We start from the raw sequence: 17,767 nt of genomic DNA, 5'->3' as shown, positions 1-17,767 counted from the left end.
AGACGTATTATACAAGCTATTTTGTAAAAGGGGTCTTGTACAAACTGCTTAGTGATACAGGAACGTGTATGCCTGTATACACTTAGTTGCTGTAAAGATGGATCAATTTTGAAAAATTTCAAGCAAGTATTAGTAATTTTATTTACTTGTAAAATTTATGCTTGTCACACGAACTTGAAGACTGGTTGCTGAGTGCAGACATTCTGCAATATATATATACCATTCCAGGGTTGCATTACTGCTGTGCAGTAAACTTTGCAATACCTTGCTTGTGGTCTAGTACTATTGCATATCAATTTTCCCCAGCATGCACCAGCAAAACCTGCAGAGAAAAAGGCATTTAAATTTATTTTATCAATATATTGCTCCTTTGCTCCTTTACAAAGTACTGTTCAACTAAATTGTGACGAAACCTACCAGTTGAATAAACACACCACTCACATTTGTTTTGTGACGAAACCTACCAGTTGAATAAACACACCACTCACATTTGTTTTGTTATAAAGCCTCTCTGAGCACAATCTGTAAGTACCATATCCTCTCCCGTACAATATGGCAAGTGTACGTTGTGTCCAACATTGCCTGCTTCCATGTGTTTAAGCTGCCTTCAATAGTCACTGGCCTGGTTGGTTGACAATGATCCAGCCAATCCAACTGGTTGAAGAAATCCTCTGGGTAATCTTTCCACAGTTGGTTGAAGAAATCTTCTGGGCCAACCTCTTTCCATACCTCTGTGATCCTTGATAATGTGGTAGGGCCTCATCGAGGTTTTCCACAGTTGGTTGAAGAAATCTTCGGGGCAACCTCTTTCCATACCTCTGTGATCCTTGATAATGTGGTAGGGCCTCATCGAGGTAATCTAAACTCATGGATCTTGCTGTTACAAGGCATTCTGAAATAAAAGAATTGTGCATCAGGTCTTGTACATGGTTAGTGAAGTACAGATAAAAATAATTTGTCCCATTACTGAAAGAAATTTCTAATCTTGACTGCTATCCATCTAATACATGCTAATGACGAGATTTCTCATTAATTTTGCAAGAAGCAAAAAAAAATAAATGCTAATTACGAGATTTCTCATCAATTTTGCAAGAAGGAGAACAAAAATATACTGCAAGTGCATAAAATTACTTTAATTTGAAATAAAAATCCAATACTCCCCATGAACTATGAAATACATATAAAATATAATATTTCAGATTTAAAACTTCATAACCTATTTGACCACTATTATTAGCCGATGCAAAGAGCATATATCTTAACCATATTCACTATAATATTAGCCTCTTTGTAAACTGCTTGCAAAAAATATCCAGTTACTTGGAACTCTATTTGAACTAGAGCCCTTTCCCTCTGGAACAACCTGCCAAACAGATCTAAACTCACCTGTACATGAAGAAAGTCATCATATATATGCCCGTAGTTTTGTAGAAGATGCAGCTTTTACCAAAACAGTTCTTCGACAATATTCTTGAGTTTTCCAGGTTACGTAGCTCTCGAAATCTATCACTTAAACTTTTTTTTGTTTGTTTGTAAACAAGTTTCTAAAAGCAATAATGCCCATTCACTTGCAAACCTGAAAGAAAAAAGCTTTGATTAGGGACTGGTAACTATATTTCAACTCAATCAGTTCAAAAACTAATAGAAATCTTTATTATCACTCTCGATTTCACATGGAGCTATGGTAAAATTTTGTATTTATATATAGTCACTACCAATTGTATACTTTTAGTAGGCTTCTTACTGAATTTTAATGAAGACATTCACTTTACAGTTACCACAGGTATTCTGTAACGTACAGTTCTATACAGATGAAAGTAAAATAGCTTTTTACACTACTAGTCTTTGCGTACCTGTTACAAGTTGTCACTGTTTACTTCTAAAGTCATTGCTTGCATTAATGGGTGTTACTTGGCACTTTGATTAGGACTTAACTATATTTCAACTCAATCTGTTCAAAACTAATAGAAATCTTTATTATCACTCTCGATTTCACATGGAGCTATGGTAAAATTTTGTATTTATATATAGTCACTACCAATTGTATACTTTTAGTAGGCTTCTTACTGAATTTTAATGAAGACATTCACTTTACAGTTACCACAGGTATTCTGTAACGTACAGTTCTATACAGATGAAAGTAAAATAGCTTTTACACTACTAGTCTTTGCGTACCTGTTACAAGTTGTCACTGTTTACTTCTAAAGTCATTGCTTGCATTAATGGGTGTTACGCTTGGCACTTTGATTAGGGACTGGTAACTATATTTCAACTCAATCTGTTCAAAAACTAATAGAAATCTTTATTATCACTCTCGATTTCACATGGAGCTATGGTAAAATTTTGTATTTATATATAGTCACTACCAATTGTATACTTTTAGTAGGCTTCTTACTGAATTTTAATGAAGACATTCACTTTACAGTTACCACAGGTATTCTGTAACGTACAGTTCTATACAGATGAAAGTAAAATAGCTTTTTACACTACTAGTCTTTGCGTACCTGTTACAAGTTGTCACTGTTTACTTCTAAAGTCATTGCTTGCATTAATGGGTGTTACGCTTGGCACTTTGTAATCTCTTAGATATTAAGCTTTTGCCTCTGCTCCAGATATGACCGACTCGAAGAAATGAGAATATATTCCAAAAAAAATTCAAATATAGGACATTTTAGCATACTCTCAAGAAATTGACAGTGACTATAGACCTTTATGGTCAAGGAAACTTCTGGTTATATCAGTGACTTCTTGTTTATAAACAGGTTATATAGACCAAATTCAGTTGAAGACCAGAGAGTTATATAGACCAATTTTACTTGATATAGACCTAGAGAGTTATATTACCTTTGTATCACATTCTAAAATTATGAAACTGACTACAGACTTTCATGGTCAGTGAAACGTGTGTTTATATCTTTATAAACAGGATATAGATCAATCTCACCTGAAACCCTTACAATTTATCCCGACAATAAACAGGATATAGACCAATCTCACCTGAAACCCTTACAATTTATCCCGGCATAACCTAACTTGAATTGGGACACCCAGGATTGTATCAGGTTGGCCTTGCCAAAAACACCAACCACCCGTGGACTAATACATCCTTTCCTACTTAAACTCTTAAAGGATCCAATATCCTGTCCTAGCCTAGTTCAGGGGGGATTCACCAAACCCTGGATCCTTAACGATACATCCTAGGGTCTTTTCACCTAGCAAAAATAATCTTAAGCTGGATAAGGTGATTTGTGTCTGAATTATCCTTGGGTAACCATCCTAAGCTAAGCTAAGCTAACCTAGGGATGTTGCATGTAATATATATAAGCAAAAATTTCCCTTATCTAAAACTTGTGAGGGTGAAGGTTGGTGGTCCTCTGGGACTCAATCTTACATCTTTGAAAGGTTGGCGTTAGGTCAAGAGAGGGTAGTTCCGATGAATAATGATGAGGTTGGTCTTAACTTTAGCTTTTGAATGAAGATTCACTTGGCTATATTTCCAAAACTTAATGTGTATGTTCCATACAGTAACTTCTATACTATGATGTAAATACATATTCCAGCTGAAGTATCGGGATTCAGAATCATCAGATTGGGGAATAATCCTGAAATATAATGAAACTTTAAATATCTGATATCCTTATTGGTGAAAGACAACCAGTTTACCAATAACACACGATGTAATAAATTAGGTGGAACTACAATTCTCAAGGTATATCAGCAGGTGCTCAAAATAAACTTAATTTACTGCAGAAATTATTTTGATTTTTAGACTGCAACAACCCGAAAATCTAATTTACAATATTTTGTTTTTCATTAGACACTCCCATTCATGTCTACGACCATATTTAGTTACAAAATTATGTAATTATAATATAAAATACAATTTAATTTTTCTGACAAAACTTCTTTACATAGGTTTTATATAACAAAGTAATATTTGTTACATCAGGGTAACTCAAAGAGATATTTAAGCAGTACAGTTATTATAGAGTATAAAGTCTAAGGAAAAATTCTGCAAGTCATATCGCAAATCATACGTGATATCAGCAACCTTACAAGCTTAACATTAAATACCAATAGCTCACTGATTTCCTTACGTGCATAAGGCTTAAAGAAAACCTGACAGGTTTCAAAATAAAAATTTCAGTGTATTTTAGCAACAGTAAGGGCAGTCTTTGTAGTGTCCAGAGTAGGCCTACTGAAATTCAGTGAAAAATGTTAAAATTTCAAAAGTGTCACTCACTACTATATTTGGTAAATAAATTGTCCTTAAAGTACATAATATATTGAAAAAGTAATATTATACTAACCTTATTCTTAAAAATACCCTGAAGGTGGGGTTAAATTAACCTGGCTGTTATGTTACTCCATACGAATTAAATACTACAGGTTGGCCTGCCTAGTCATAGTTTGATCAATCTAAACATTAGACCAGAGCCCAGGATGTCTAAGTGATTCTGAGGCTAAATTTAAAATTAATAAATACTAATCAGCTTCATAAATATTTGCCACCACATATAATAACTAGCAAAGCCTTGAATACCAATTTGTGTATACTTTGTAATGGATACTTTCTATTCTTGTAGCCATACTTGAAGCTGCAGTCCAACTCTTCCATCTACTGAAGTCAATACAGGAGACAGTAAATTACCACCCTATGTCAACTCCTTTAGGTCTTTTTGTACTATAATTGTCCAGTTGCATCACTGAGAATTAAGTATCCTAATACACAGGCTTATCTGAATTTGAAACAAAATGAAGATCCAACAAAAAATGGCCACATTGATGGCTACAAGGCACAAAAATTCTGAGCGTGTTAGCTAAAGCAGCAGTTAATCTAAGAAAAGTTTGTAAAATAACTCCACTATCCATCCTTTCTTCCTCATAAAAAATAATAAGTTCCAAGTTTCTGCCAAGGCATGAGAGGCCACTGTGTTCTAGGCTAGGTTAGGTCTGGTTGATATCTATTAATTCTCTATGAGTTAAGCTGTGTTTGATTTTATGCTGCCATTTTGCCTACATAACCATTAAGGTTTTCTGTTTGTTTTACCTGTACTTGTGATATCCACCACTTATATTAACAGCTAATGGTCCTAAGATATGTTTCCACACCCAAAAACCTGGTTCTAGGGTCTCCCTTAATAGTTTAGCAAAGATTAAAAGAAAAAAATTGGTAATTCTGTATATTAGCTCCGTGCCTGTTTTTACCTTTTCAACTGGTTTTTTCTACACTTTTAGGGGTTCTGATACTGGCGGTGCATCTGTTTGTCGTCGGCCAAATGGAATGTCCCTTCGCCATGTTTATTAGTGGGCCGGCGGGGTTGGGTACCCATACGTTAACAAGTTATTACACTTGCCGGACGGGATATGAACTGTTCGAAACAGACGTACCCGTGCTCTGTCTTGTGAAGATCGCGTATGGAAACCCCTTGTTGGATGGACTTCGGGGGTTAATTACAGGTTAATTAGACTCGAGTGCCAAAAATGAAAGGTAAATTCATAATTAGCAACCAAAAAACTGTAGAAAAAGTAAAGTTATAGCGCCGTAGGTGACACGGAGCTACCCTATTGTTCTACCAAAAAATTGCCTAAATCACAGATATGTTGTTAGTAAGTAATCATTTGAGCTAATATATAAAAAAATTATGACAATTTAGATTCAATGCACTTGAAAGTTATGTTGGTCATAAAAATTCTTTCAAAATTCACGTAGGCTAATGAATCCACAACATTTCAGGGCTAAGGACAAAGTCTCCCAAAGTGTCGTCCTTTCCCAATTCTCCCAAAATAAGACACCCCCTTAGGGTGGATATAACATTACCATCAGAAGCCTAACCCTTACACCTATCACCATCCATTCCACAAATTTGTTCATTTAGGTAAAAAAATATTGTTCAAAATTCATGTGAATAATCCACAACATTTAAGGATTTAAGGATAGTCTCCTAAAGTGTCCTTCCCTCCCAATTCCCACCAAAATAAGACAGCCTTTTGGGTGGATATAACATTACTATCAGTAGCCTACCACTTAGGTCTGTCACCATCCATTTCACTAATTCTAAAACCTCAAAAACAATTTCCACCATTATCCTAACAGGAAAACATAAAACCAGTCTTACCTTGAAACAATAAAGCCATGATAAGTCAACAGCTGTTTATAAACACTACCACTATTCAAAACGTCTTCAAACTTCTGCTCCAGAGTAGCCTGGAGGCACCATGTCAGCCATCATGGATTCTGGATTCATATTGATTTTCTAAAACTATCCTGGAAGGAACAAACAGGATGTATGTAATTATTTTCCCACATAAATATCAACTTAATTAGGCAGCTTTGTATTCACACACAATTTGAAACAAATGAATGATGTTTTAAATAAAGTTTGATAATAACTTAGATCACTTGAGCAGGGAAAAAGACAGAGTTATGACTGGGACACTCTGATACTGAGAGACTCTGGTGGCAACTTGAAGAAACAGTAAGTCAGTAACTGAACGGTGCTTTTTGGAAATGATTAAACCTTTAAAATTTTGTTATAAAATGGAATTACGAAGTGTATAACGAAAATTTCACTTTAAAATTAAAGCAACAATGATTAATAAATACAAATATGTGAAAATTAACTTATAAGTCTCTCAGATAATGTCTTGATTTCCGAAGTCATGTGAACCAACACTAAAAAGTAACCAGGATTTGGAAAACTCCAAGTAATACATATACTTATAAATATAATGAAAAGGTTGTTGTTAAGTTAAAGCAATGATGGCTGACAAGTACAAATCTGCCCAAGTTAACTTAAAAGTCTCTTAGATAATGTCTAATTCTCAAAAATATTTGAACCAATACTGAAAAGTAACCAGGATTTGGGAAACTCTAAGGAATACGTACTCACAAATAAATGCTTTTCTTATCTAAAAGATAATTCCCATTAAAACGGGATATTAAAATGATTGACAAAATTACATTAAAGAATGTAATTATGTAAGGAAGCTTATAATAAGCCTTAAACGTAATATATACAAGCCATTAAAAGTAAGGTGTTTGCATTTTCGAAACCTTAAAAAAACTAAGCTATCGCCATCTAATGGCAAATATTGACAGTATTGTCAGTCTTCGCACTTAATTGTCTAAGAAAACACTATTCTTTTTCTATTATAACTTACTCTATAAATTACAATATATGAATTCTTTAGTTGAATAGTTATAAATATATATATATATATCATAAAATTAATGCCAAATTATGAAGGGATTGCACTTAAATTGAGAGTTTTATGAGGATATACTCAAACTTGTTTTTGGCAATAGCTAGGAAGGCGGAGTCAGTATTTCGTACGCCTCTTGGCGGCAAATCTCTACTCTGATAAAAATATAACCGCCAGGTTTAAAAAATAACTCTCTCTCGGCCCCTTTTCCTCTCATATGTCATCTCTCTCTCCCACTATTGGACCATTTCTCTCTCTCTCGTTTCCTTTCCCCTACCCCTCTCTCTCTCTGTTCCTTCCCATCTCATATGTCACCTCTTTCCCCCACTATTGGACCATCTCTCTCTCTCTCTCTCTCTCTCTCTCTTTCTCTCTCTCTCGAAGCAAGTGGGAAAGGGGTTGCCGAATTTCTCAGATAAATCAGTAACTGGTCCTCCACAAATTATCAAAATAAGTTTTGTGGGGGGGGGGGTTCGCTTTTTTAGTGGTTTTGGGGCCAGGAGGGAATTTTGACAGGATGACAGATGGAGGAAGAACAGGACTGTTGACAGGAGGTAGTCTGTCCTGGTTAAGTAGGTAAACAGGAAGGTGTGATATATATATATATATATATATATATATATATATATATATATATATATATATATATATATATATATATATATATATATATATATATATATATATATATATATATATATATATATATATATATCACACACACACACACACACACACACACACACACATATATATATATATATATATATATATATATATATATATATATATATATATGTGTGTGTGTGTGTATATATATATAATTCATTCTCGTGTATCACACAGTTTATTACTGATATTGTATATACATACAACGTGACTATACACACACAAATAATATACTTTAAGTATATAATATATATACATATGTATTATATATTATACATATATAATATATATAATATATACTGTATATATTATATATATTTATATAAAAATATATTTGTGTGTGTATATTCACGTTGTATGCATATACAATATCAGTAATATACTGTATGATTCACAAGAAATGAATTACACACACACACACACACACACACACACACACACACACACACACACATATATATATATATATATATATATATATATATATATATATATATATATATATATATTGTAATGGACACTTCTCACTACACTATAAACAGTTCCAATTCCTAAATAATGTATTCACAAACCAGATAGAAAGTCCACAATGGGTGGAATCATACCACTAATTAAACTGTGTGCAAGATCAATTCAGGGGGCAAAATAAACACTGCTAAAAATGATTAAATTTAATACATAAGTCACAGACAGAAGTAACACCTGAACCTCAATAATACACAAAATGAATGAAAACCACACACCCTTAATTATAAACCACACTTACACAATTAAAGACAGACCTCAACAAACTTATACCAAAAAAAGGGATGAGGGTCCAGAAAGGAGGGGGAAAGCCAAAAGATAAAATACCCTACTATGTTACACACTAAATTCAATAAACTAATAACTCCTCAGTGGTTAATTAATTCCTCCCAAATGTCAGGGAAGAATCTCCCGCAGGCGGGGTGTCGCAGGATCCACTCGGGCAGATAAATAATGGGTCCACGTAATATGTCAGCAGTGGACAAGAGGCCGTAATCGCACATTATTAACTAATGAATAATTATTTCACCGTGGACAAGAGAGGTACCACTGACAGTGATACTGGATCAGTGGTGCCAAATGATAAAGGGCAGCTAAAATCCTTGCAACTGCAGGGTAAGGTGGATCCAAAAATGCTTAACATGCGAACCACCGGTGAGGACGAAAAACGAGCTAATTTTGAATACCTGAATACAATATTTTAAAAAAATTTAAAATACAAAATTAAAATATTTATCTAAATGAAACTAATAGCAGCATACTGACAATATACTTTATGTATGTGTATATATATAATATATTATACATATATATGTATATATATATTGTATACATATATATTATATTTATATAACATATCTGGGTGTGTATATTCATGTATGAATGCATATACAATATCAATAATATACTGTAGCCTATAATCCACGAGAAATATATATAATATATATATATATATATATATATATATATATATATATATATATATATATATATATATATATATATATATATATATATACACAAACATTACATTGTAAATTACAGGTCTTAATGGGGTTCTTGGTACGTTCAGGTTCTTTTTTCCCGATTATTAGCTCGTACCAGCATGGTACTCGGTAGGACTCTGCCAGAAAATGAACAATTCAGGGTGGAAATCTCAAAAAAGGAGGAGGTCAAGAACACGCTACGCGAATTAACCAAACACTTATTACAATACCTCAACTTAAACCACAAAAATACCCCTTGAATACTGGAACCAGGGAGGAAAAGGCACACGTGCGAAACATTACAGAAACTCAACCACCACCTGCCTAGTTAACTTTTACTCAAGATAAAGGGTCAGGAATAAGTAGAAGGTAAAAAAACAACCGTTGCACTTGGGGATAAATTAATGTAGCACACGATAGAAGGTGAATCAGAATAGAAAATAACCTTAAACTTAATAAAACTATTAACAAATACAATTACAATACATACTTTAAACATGCTAATCCATAACCGAAGATATATATATATATATATATATATATATATATATATATATATATATATATATATATATATATATATATATATATATATATATATGTATATATATATATATATATATATATATATATATATATATATATATATATATATATATATATATATATATATATATATATATACGAATACAAAAATAAGGCTGCCGATAAATTGTCCCTCCACAAAAATAAGCAACTGGAGTGCTACAGTGGAACGTCGTCCTCGAATCCAGTCCACACTCAATACGGCACTGTAATGATCCCAGGATGTTAGCAGGCTGAAGGCGAAGGCAGATGAAAGGTGTAGCAACACCACACAAGACTCCCGGCAGTGCCCAAGAGTAATGCTTGGCATAAGTGGGGTGCCACCTATGACCAGAGTTAATAAATGTAGCTGCCGACACAGCACATAGCTCATAGGGTGGCAAAGTAGTTTGCACCACCAGTAGGCGTCTCTAAAGAAGCAGAGGGGGTCACAAGAGTGTCACAGACGTAAATCTGCAGTATCTGCCTCCAGAAGCAAAAGATGCTAAAACATCCTCTAAAGCGGGAACGTTGTACGCTGAAACTGGAGGCGACATCCAAAATCTCCACGTCACTTTCGGGTGGAGTCGGCAGTGGACGACAAACGGCCAGACCATCACCAACAACCATGGAAACAAACTTTCTTACATGGGTGATGTATCTATTAACGCAAAACAACCGTCGAGGGAAGGTGGAAAAGCCCAAAGTCCAGCTTTTAAGAGTCAAGTGACAAACAAAAATAAAATTAACAAAACAGACAAAACTAATAATAAATGTACTTACATTAAATAAATGGATATGCAAGAAATGTATTTACGTTAATTTCATTATACCTCCCCACCAACAACAAAGAATAAATAAATGTATTTTCTTTAAATTAAAGATATTAATTAAGAAAAATAAATTTTGTTACACTACAAAATTATATCAATAAATGGAAATCTTGAAAAAAAAATTCCATATTAAAAATAAAAAAAATGAAAACTAGTGTTCACACCTCGAATGAACGAGACAAGACATCTGGAATTATATTATCCCTCCCTGGTACATGCTCTATTTGTAAGTCAAATTACAGTAATAAAAGTATCCACCTTAAAATCCTAAAATTTTTGTCTTAAAAAATAAAAAAAATTCAATGTATTTTTAGCAACAGTAAAAACTGTCTTAGTGGTGTCCAGAGCACTGAAATTCATTGAAAATTGTTTGTTAAAATTTCAAAAGTGTCACTCACTACTATATTTGGTAAATAAACTGTCCTTAAAGCTCAGAATATAATGAAAAACGCAAAATTATACTAACCTAATTCTTAAAAATACCATGAATGTTGGGATAAATTAACCTTGCTGTTATGTTACTCCACACGAATTTAATGCTACAGGTTGGCCTACCTAGTCATAGTTTGATCAATCTAAACATTAGACCAGAACCCAGGATGTCTAAGTGGCTCTGAGGCTAAATTTGAAATTAGTAAATACTAAACAGCTTCATAAATATTTGCCACCACATTTAACAAACAAAACCTTACATACCAATGAGTATATTTAGTAATGTATACTTTCTATTCTTGTGGCCATATTTGAAGCTGTAGTCTAACTCTTCCATCCACTTAAGTCAATATAGGAGACTGTAAATTACCACCTATGTCAACACCTTCAGGTTTTTTGTACTGTAATTGTCCAATTTCATCACTGAGGATTAACTATCCTAATACACAGTCTTATCTGAATTTGAATCAAAATGAAGATCCAACAAAAAATGGTCACATTGATGGCTAAAACGCACAAAAATTCTGAGTGACTCAGCTAAAGCAGCAGTTAATCTAAGAAAGGTTTGTAAAATAACTCCACTAATCCATACTTTCTCCCTCATAAGAAATAATAAGTTCCATGTTTCTACCAAGGCATGAGAGGCCACTATGTTCTAGGCTAGGTTAGGTCAGGTTGGTGTTAACTCTCTGAGGGTTAAGCTATGATCGATTTGATGCTGGCATTTTGCCTTCATAACCACTAAGGTTTTCTGTTTATTTTACTTGTACTTGTGATATCCACCACTTATATTAACAGCTAATGGTCCTAAGCTATGCTTCCACACCCAAAAACCTGGTTCTAGGGTCTCCCTAAATAGTTTAGCAAAGATTAAAAGAAAAAATTGCCCATATCACTGATATATGTTGTTAGTATGCAAGTAACCTGTTGAGCTAATATATACCAAAGTTGAGACCATAATTTAGATTTAATGCACTGAAAATATGATAATGTTGGTCATAAAAATTCTTTCAAAATTCACGTAGGCTAGTGAATCCACAACATTTAAGGGCTAAGGATAAAGTCTCCTTAAAGTGTCCTTCTCCCCTAATTCCCCTAAAATAAGACACCCCCTTAGGGTGGGTATAACATTACCTTCAGTAGCCTACCCCTTACATCTATCATCATGCATTCCATAAATTTGTTCATGTAGGTAAAAAATTGTTCAAAATTCCTGTGAATAATCCACAATATTTAAGGACTAAGGATAGTCTCCTAAAGTGTCCTTCTCTCCTAATTCCCCCAAAAATAAGACAGCCTTTGGGTATATATAACATTACTATCAGTAGCCTACCACTTAGGTCTATCAATATCCATTTTACTAATGCTAAGACCTCATAAAAATAATTTCTACTATTATCCTAACAGGAAAATATAGAACCAATCTTACCTTGCAACACTAAAACCATACGTCAATAGCTGTTCATAAACACTATCACTATTCAAAATTCATCAAACTTCCCCTGAGTAGCCTGGAGCTTCCATTTCAGCCATAATGGATTCTGGATTCATATGATTTTCTAAAACTATACTGGAAGGAACAAACAGGATATATGTAATTATTTTCCCACAAATATCAACTTAATTAGGCAGCTTTGTATTCACACACAATTTGAAATAAATAAAGGATGTTTTAAATATATCTTAGGTCACTTGAGCAGGGCAAAAGAGTTGTAACTGGGGCACTCTGAAACTGAGGCACATTGGTGGCAAATTGAAGCAACAGTTAGTCATTAACTGAATGGTGCTTTTTGGAAATGATTTAACCTTTAAAAATTCGTTATAAAAATGAATTACGAAGTATATGACGAAACTTTCACTTGAAAATTAAAGCAATAGTGATTAAGAAGTGTAAATATATGAAAATTAACTTATAAGTCTCTGAGATAATGTCTTAATTTCCAAAATCATCTGAACGAACAGGATTTGAAAAACTCCAAGTAATACATATACTTAAAAATATAATGAAGGTTTTTTTTTTGTTTAATTAAAGCAATGATGACTTATAAGTTAACTTAGTAAAAGTCTCTTAGATAAGGTCTTAATTCTCAAAAATATTTGAACAAATACCAAAAAGTAACCAGGATTTGGGAAACTCTAAGGATTACGTCCTTACAAATAAATCTTTTCCTCATCTAAAGGATCATTTCCATTAAAACTTGGATATCAAAATGATTTTGACAAAATTCATTATAGAGTAATTAAGGAATGTAATTAGTTTATAATAAACCAAAAACATTTATAATAATATAAACATTATACATACATATATATATATATATATATATATATATATATATATATATATATATATATAAGCCAATAAAAGTACATATTTTCATTTTCTAAAACAAAAAAACTTTGCTTTCGCCATCTATTGGCGAATATTAACAGCACATTGTCATTCTGCTTTCCTAAATGTCTAAGAAAGGCTATTCTTTTTCTAATTGCTTGCTATATAAATTAAAATAAATAAATTATTTACTTAATAGTTAATGTTACTTATTGAAATTATAAAATTAATGCCAGTTATGAAGGGATTTTACGATAATTGAGACTTTTATAAGGATACATTCAACCCTACTTTTAGCAATAGCTAGGAAGGCGGAGTCAATATGTCGTACGCCCCTGGTAATGAAGGGAATCTCTAACCTGATAAAAATATAACCGACAGGTTTAAAAAAATAACATACTCCCTCCCTTTTAATTTAAATGATATATATATATATATATATATATATATATATATATATATATATATATATATATATATATATATATAAGCAATTAAAAGTACACATTTACATTTACTAAAAATTAAAAAAACTTCGCTATCGCCATCTATTGGCGAATATTGACAGCATTGAAATTCTGCCTTCTTAAATGTCCAAGAAAAAGCTATTCTTTTTCTTTTATTGCTTGCTCTATAAATTAAAATATATAAATTATTTACTTAATAGTTAATTTTACTTAAGGAATTTATAAAATTAATGCCAAATTATGAAGGGATTTTACGATAATCGAGACTTTTATAAGGATACATTCAACCTTATTTTTGGCAATAGCTAGGAAGGCGGAGTCACCATTCCGTACGCCCCTGGTAATGGAGGGATTCTCTACCCTGATAAAAATATAACCGCCAGGTTTAAAAAATAACACTAGCCTTCCTTTTTTTTCCTCTTGTATATATATATATATATATATATATATATATATATATATATATATATATATATATATATATATATATATATATATATATATATATATATATATATATATATATATATATAAAGCCATTAAAAGTACACATTTATAATTTCTAAAACTTAAAAAAACTTTGCTATCGCCATCTATTGGCGAGTATTGACAGCATTGTCATTCTGCTTTAATAAATGTCAAAGAAAAAGCTTTTCTTTTTCTATTATTGCTTGCTCTATAAATTAAAATTTATAAATTATTTACTTAACAGTTAATGTCACTTATTGAAATTGTAAAATTAATGCCCACTTATGAAGGTATTTTATGATAATTGAGATTTTTATAGGATGCATTCAACCTTACTTTTGGCAATAGCTAGGAAGGCAGAGTCAATATGTCGTACGCCTCTGGTAATGAAGGGAATCTCTACCCTGATAAAAATATAACTGCCAGGTTTAAAAAAATAACACACACCCTCCCTTTTAATCTCATATGTTTTATATATATATATATATATATATATATATATATATAAGCCATTAAAGCTACATATTTACATGTTCTAAAACTTAAAAAACTTTGCTATCGCCATCTATTGGCGAATATTGACGGCACTGTCATTCTGCTTTAATAAATACCTAAGAAAAAGCTATTCTTTTTCTTTTATTGCTTGCTCTATAAATTGAATTTTATAAATTATTTACTTAATAGTTGATATTCTTTAAGGAATTTCTAAAATTAATGCCCAATTATGAAGGGATTTTACGATAATTGAGACTTTTATAAGGATAAATTCAACCTTATTTTTGGCAATAGCTAGGAAGGTGGAGTCAACATTACGTACGCCCCTGGTAATGGAGGGAATCTCTACCCTAATAAAAATATAACTGCTAGATTTAAAAGAATAACACTCTCCTTCCCTTTTCCTCTCATATGTTTTATATATATATATATAAGCCATTAAAAATACACATTTACATTTTCTAAAACTTAAAAAAACTTTGTTACCGCCATCTATTGGCGAATATTGACAACATTGTCATTTGGCTTTCCTAAATATTGAAGAAAAGGCTATTCTTTTTCTAATATTGCTTGCTTTATAAATTAAAATATATAAATTATTTACTTAATAGTTAATGTCAATTAATGAAATTATAAAACTAATGCCCAATTGTTAAGGGATTTTATGATAATTGAGACTTTTATAAGGATACATTCAACCTTACTTTTGGCAATAGCTAGGAAGGCGGAGTCAATATATCGTACGCCCATGGTAATGAAGGGAATCTCTACCCTGATAAAAATATAACCAACAGGTTTAAAAAATTAACACTCTCCTTCCCTTTTCTCTCATATGTTTTTATATATATATATATATATATATATATATATATATATATATATATATATATATATATATATATATATATATATATATATATATATATATATATATATATATATATATATAAGCCATTAAAAGTACGCATTTACATTTTCTAAAACTTAAAAAAAATTTGCTCTCGCCATCTATTGGCAAATATTGATAGCATTGTCATTCTACTTTCTTTAATGTCTAAGAAAATGCTATTCTTTTTCTTTTATTGCTTGCTCTATAAATTTAAATATATAAATTATTTACTTATTAGTTAATGTTACTTATTGAATTTATAAAATTAATGCTAAATTATGAAGGGATTTTACGATGATTGAGACTTTTATAAGGATATATTCAATGTTATTTTTGGCAATACCTAGGAAGGCGGAGTCAACATTCCGTACGCCCCTGGTAATAGAGGGAATCTCTACCCTGATAAAAATATAACCGCCAGGTTTAAAAAAATAACACTAGCCTTCCTTTTTCCTCTTATATGTTTTATATATATATATATATATATATATATATATATATATATATATATATATATATATATATATATCTATAAAATAATTGAAAGTACACATTTACCTTTTCTAAAACTTAAAAAACTTTGCTATCGCCATCTATTGGCGAATATTGACAGCACTGTCATTCTGCTTTAATAAATGTCAAAGAAAAAGCTTTTCTTTTTCTATTATTGCTTGCTCTATAAATTAAAATTTACAAATTATTTATTTAACAGTTAATGTCAATTATTGAAATTGTAAAATTAATGCCCAATTACGAAGGGATTTTATGATAACTGAGACTTTTATAAGGATACATTCAACTTACTTTTGGCAATAGCTAGGAAGGCAGAGTCAGTATGTCGTACGCCCCTGGTAATGAAGGGAATCTCTACCCTGATAAAAATATAACCAACAGGTATTAAAAATAACACACACCCTCCTTTTAATCTCATATATATATATATATATATATATATATATAAGCCATTAAAGGTACACATTCACATGTTCTAAAACTTAAAAAAACTTTGCTATCGCCATCTATTGACAAATATTGACAGCATTGTCATTCTGCTTTCTTAAATATCTAAGAAAAAGCTATTCTTTTTCTATTATTGCTTGCTCTATAAATTAAATTTTATAAATTATTTACTTACTAGTTATTGTTTTTTAAGGAATTTATAAAATTAGTGCCCAATTATGAAGGGATTTTACGATAATTGAGACTTTTATGAGTATAAATTCAACCTTATTTTTGGCAATAGCTAGGAAGGCGGAGTCAACATTTCGTACGCCCCTGGTAATGTAGGGAATCTCTACCCTGATAAAAATATAACTGCTAGGTTTAAAAAAATAACAGTCTCCTTCCTTTTGCCTCTATAGTTATATATATATATATATATATATATATATATATATATATATATACATATAAATATATATATATATATATATATATATATATATATATATATATATATATATATATATATATATATATATATATATATATATATATATATATACATACATATATATATATATATATACATATATATATATATATATATATATATATATATATATATATATATATATATATATATATATATATAAGCCACTAAAAGTACACATTTACATTTTCTAGAACTTAAAAACTTTATCATCACCATCTATTGGCGAATATTGACAACATTGTCATTTGGCTGTCATTAATATCGAAGAAAAAGCTATTTTTTCTATTATTCCTTGCTCTATAAATTAAAATATATAAATTATTTACTTAATAGTTAATGTCACTTATTGAAATTAGGAAATTAATGCCCAATTATGAAGGGATTTTACAATATTTGAAACTTTTATGAGGATGCATTCAACCTTTCTTTTGGCAATAGCTAGGAAGGCAAAATCAATATGTTGTAC

General features: G+C 31.1%; 1 long non-coding RNA gene across 3 annotated transcripts in view; it reads right to left on the bottom strand.

The window, feature by feature from the left end:
- Window positions 1-184: 184 nt before the first annotated feature.
- The window catches only part of LOC136829144 (uncharacterized), a 25,782-nt gene continuing 8,199 nt past the window's right edge, over window positions 185-17,767 (bottom strand). The window contains exons 1-5 of one of the 3 annotated variants that reach the window (XR_010850319.1): window positions 12,645-12,775; window positions 6,120-6,268; window positions 1,387-1,576; window positions 489-892; window positions 185-322 (exon numbers count right to left, since the gene is read on the bottom strand). This is a non-coding gene — a long non-coding RNA (uncharacterized lncRNA). Of the gene's footprint in view, window positions 323-488; window positions 893-1,386; window positions 1,577-6,119; window positions 6,269-6,394; window positions 6,445-12,644; window positions 12,776-17,767 lie in introns of those variants that run through there. The other 2 variants (XR_010850318.1, XR_010850317.1) reach the window with 2 other exon arrangements.

Source organism: Macrobrachium rosenbergii, chromosome 44, assembly GCF_040412425.1.
Source record: "Macrobrachium rosenbergii isolate ZJJX-2024 chromosome 44, ASM4041242v1, whole genome shotgun sequence".
In the NCBI taxonomy this organism is placed as follows: Eukaryota; Metazoa; Arthropoda; class Malacostraca; order Decapoda; family Palaemonidae; genus Macrobrachium; species Macrobrachium rosenbergii.
The sequence above is the reverse complement of the archived record's forward strand: the minus strand, read 5'-3'. Positions and strand labels throughout refer to the sequence as shown.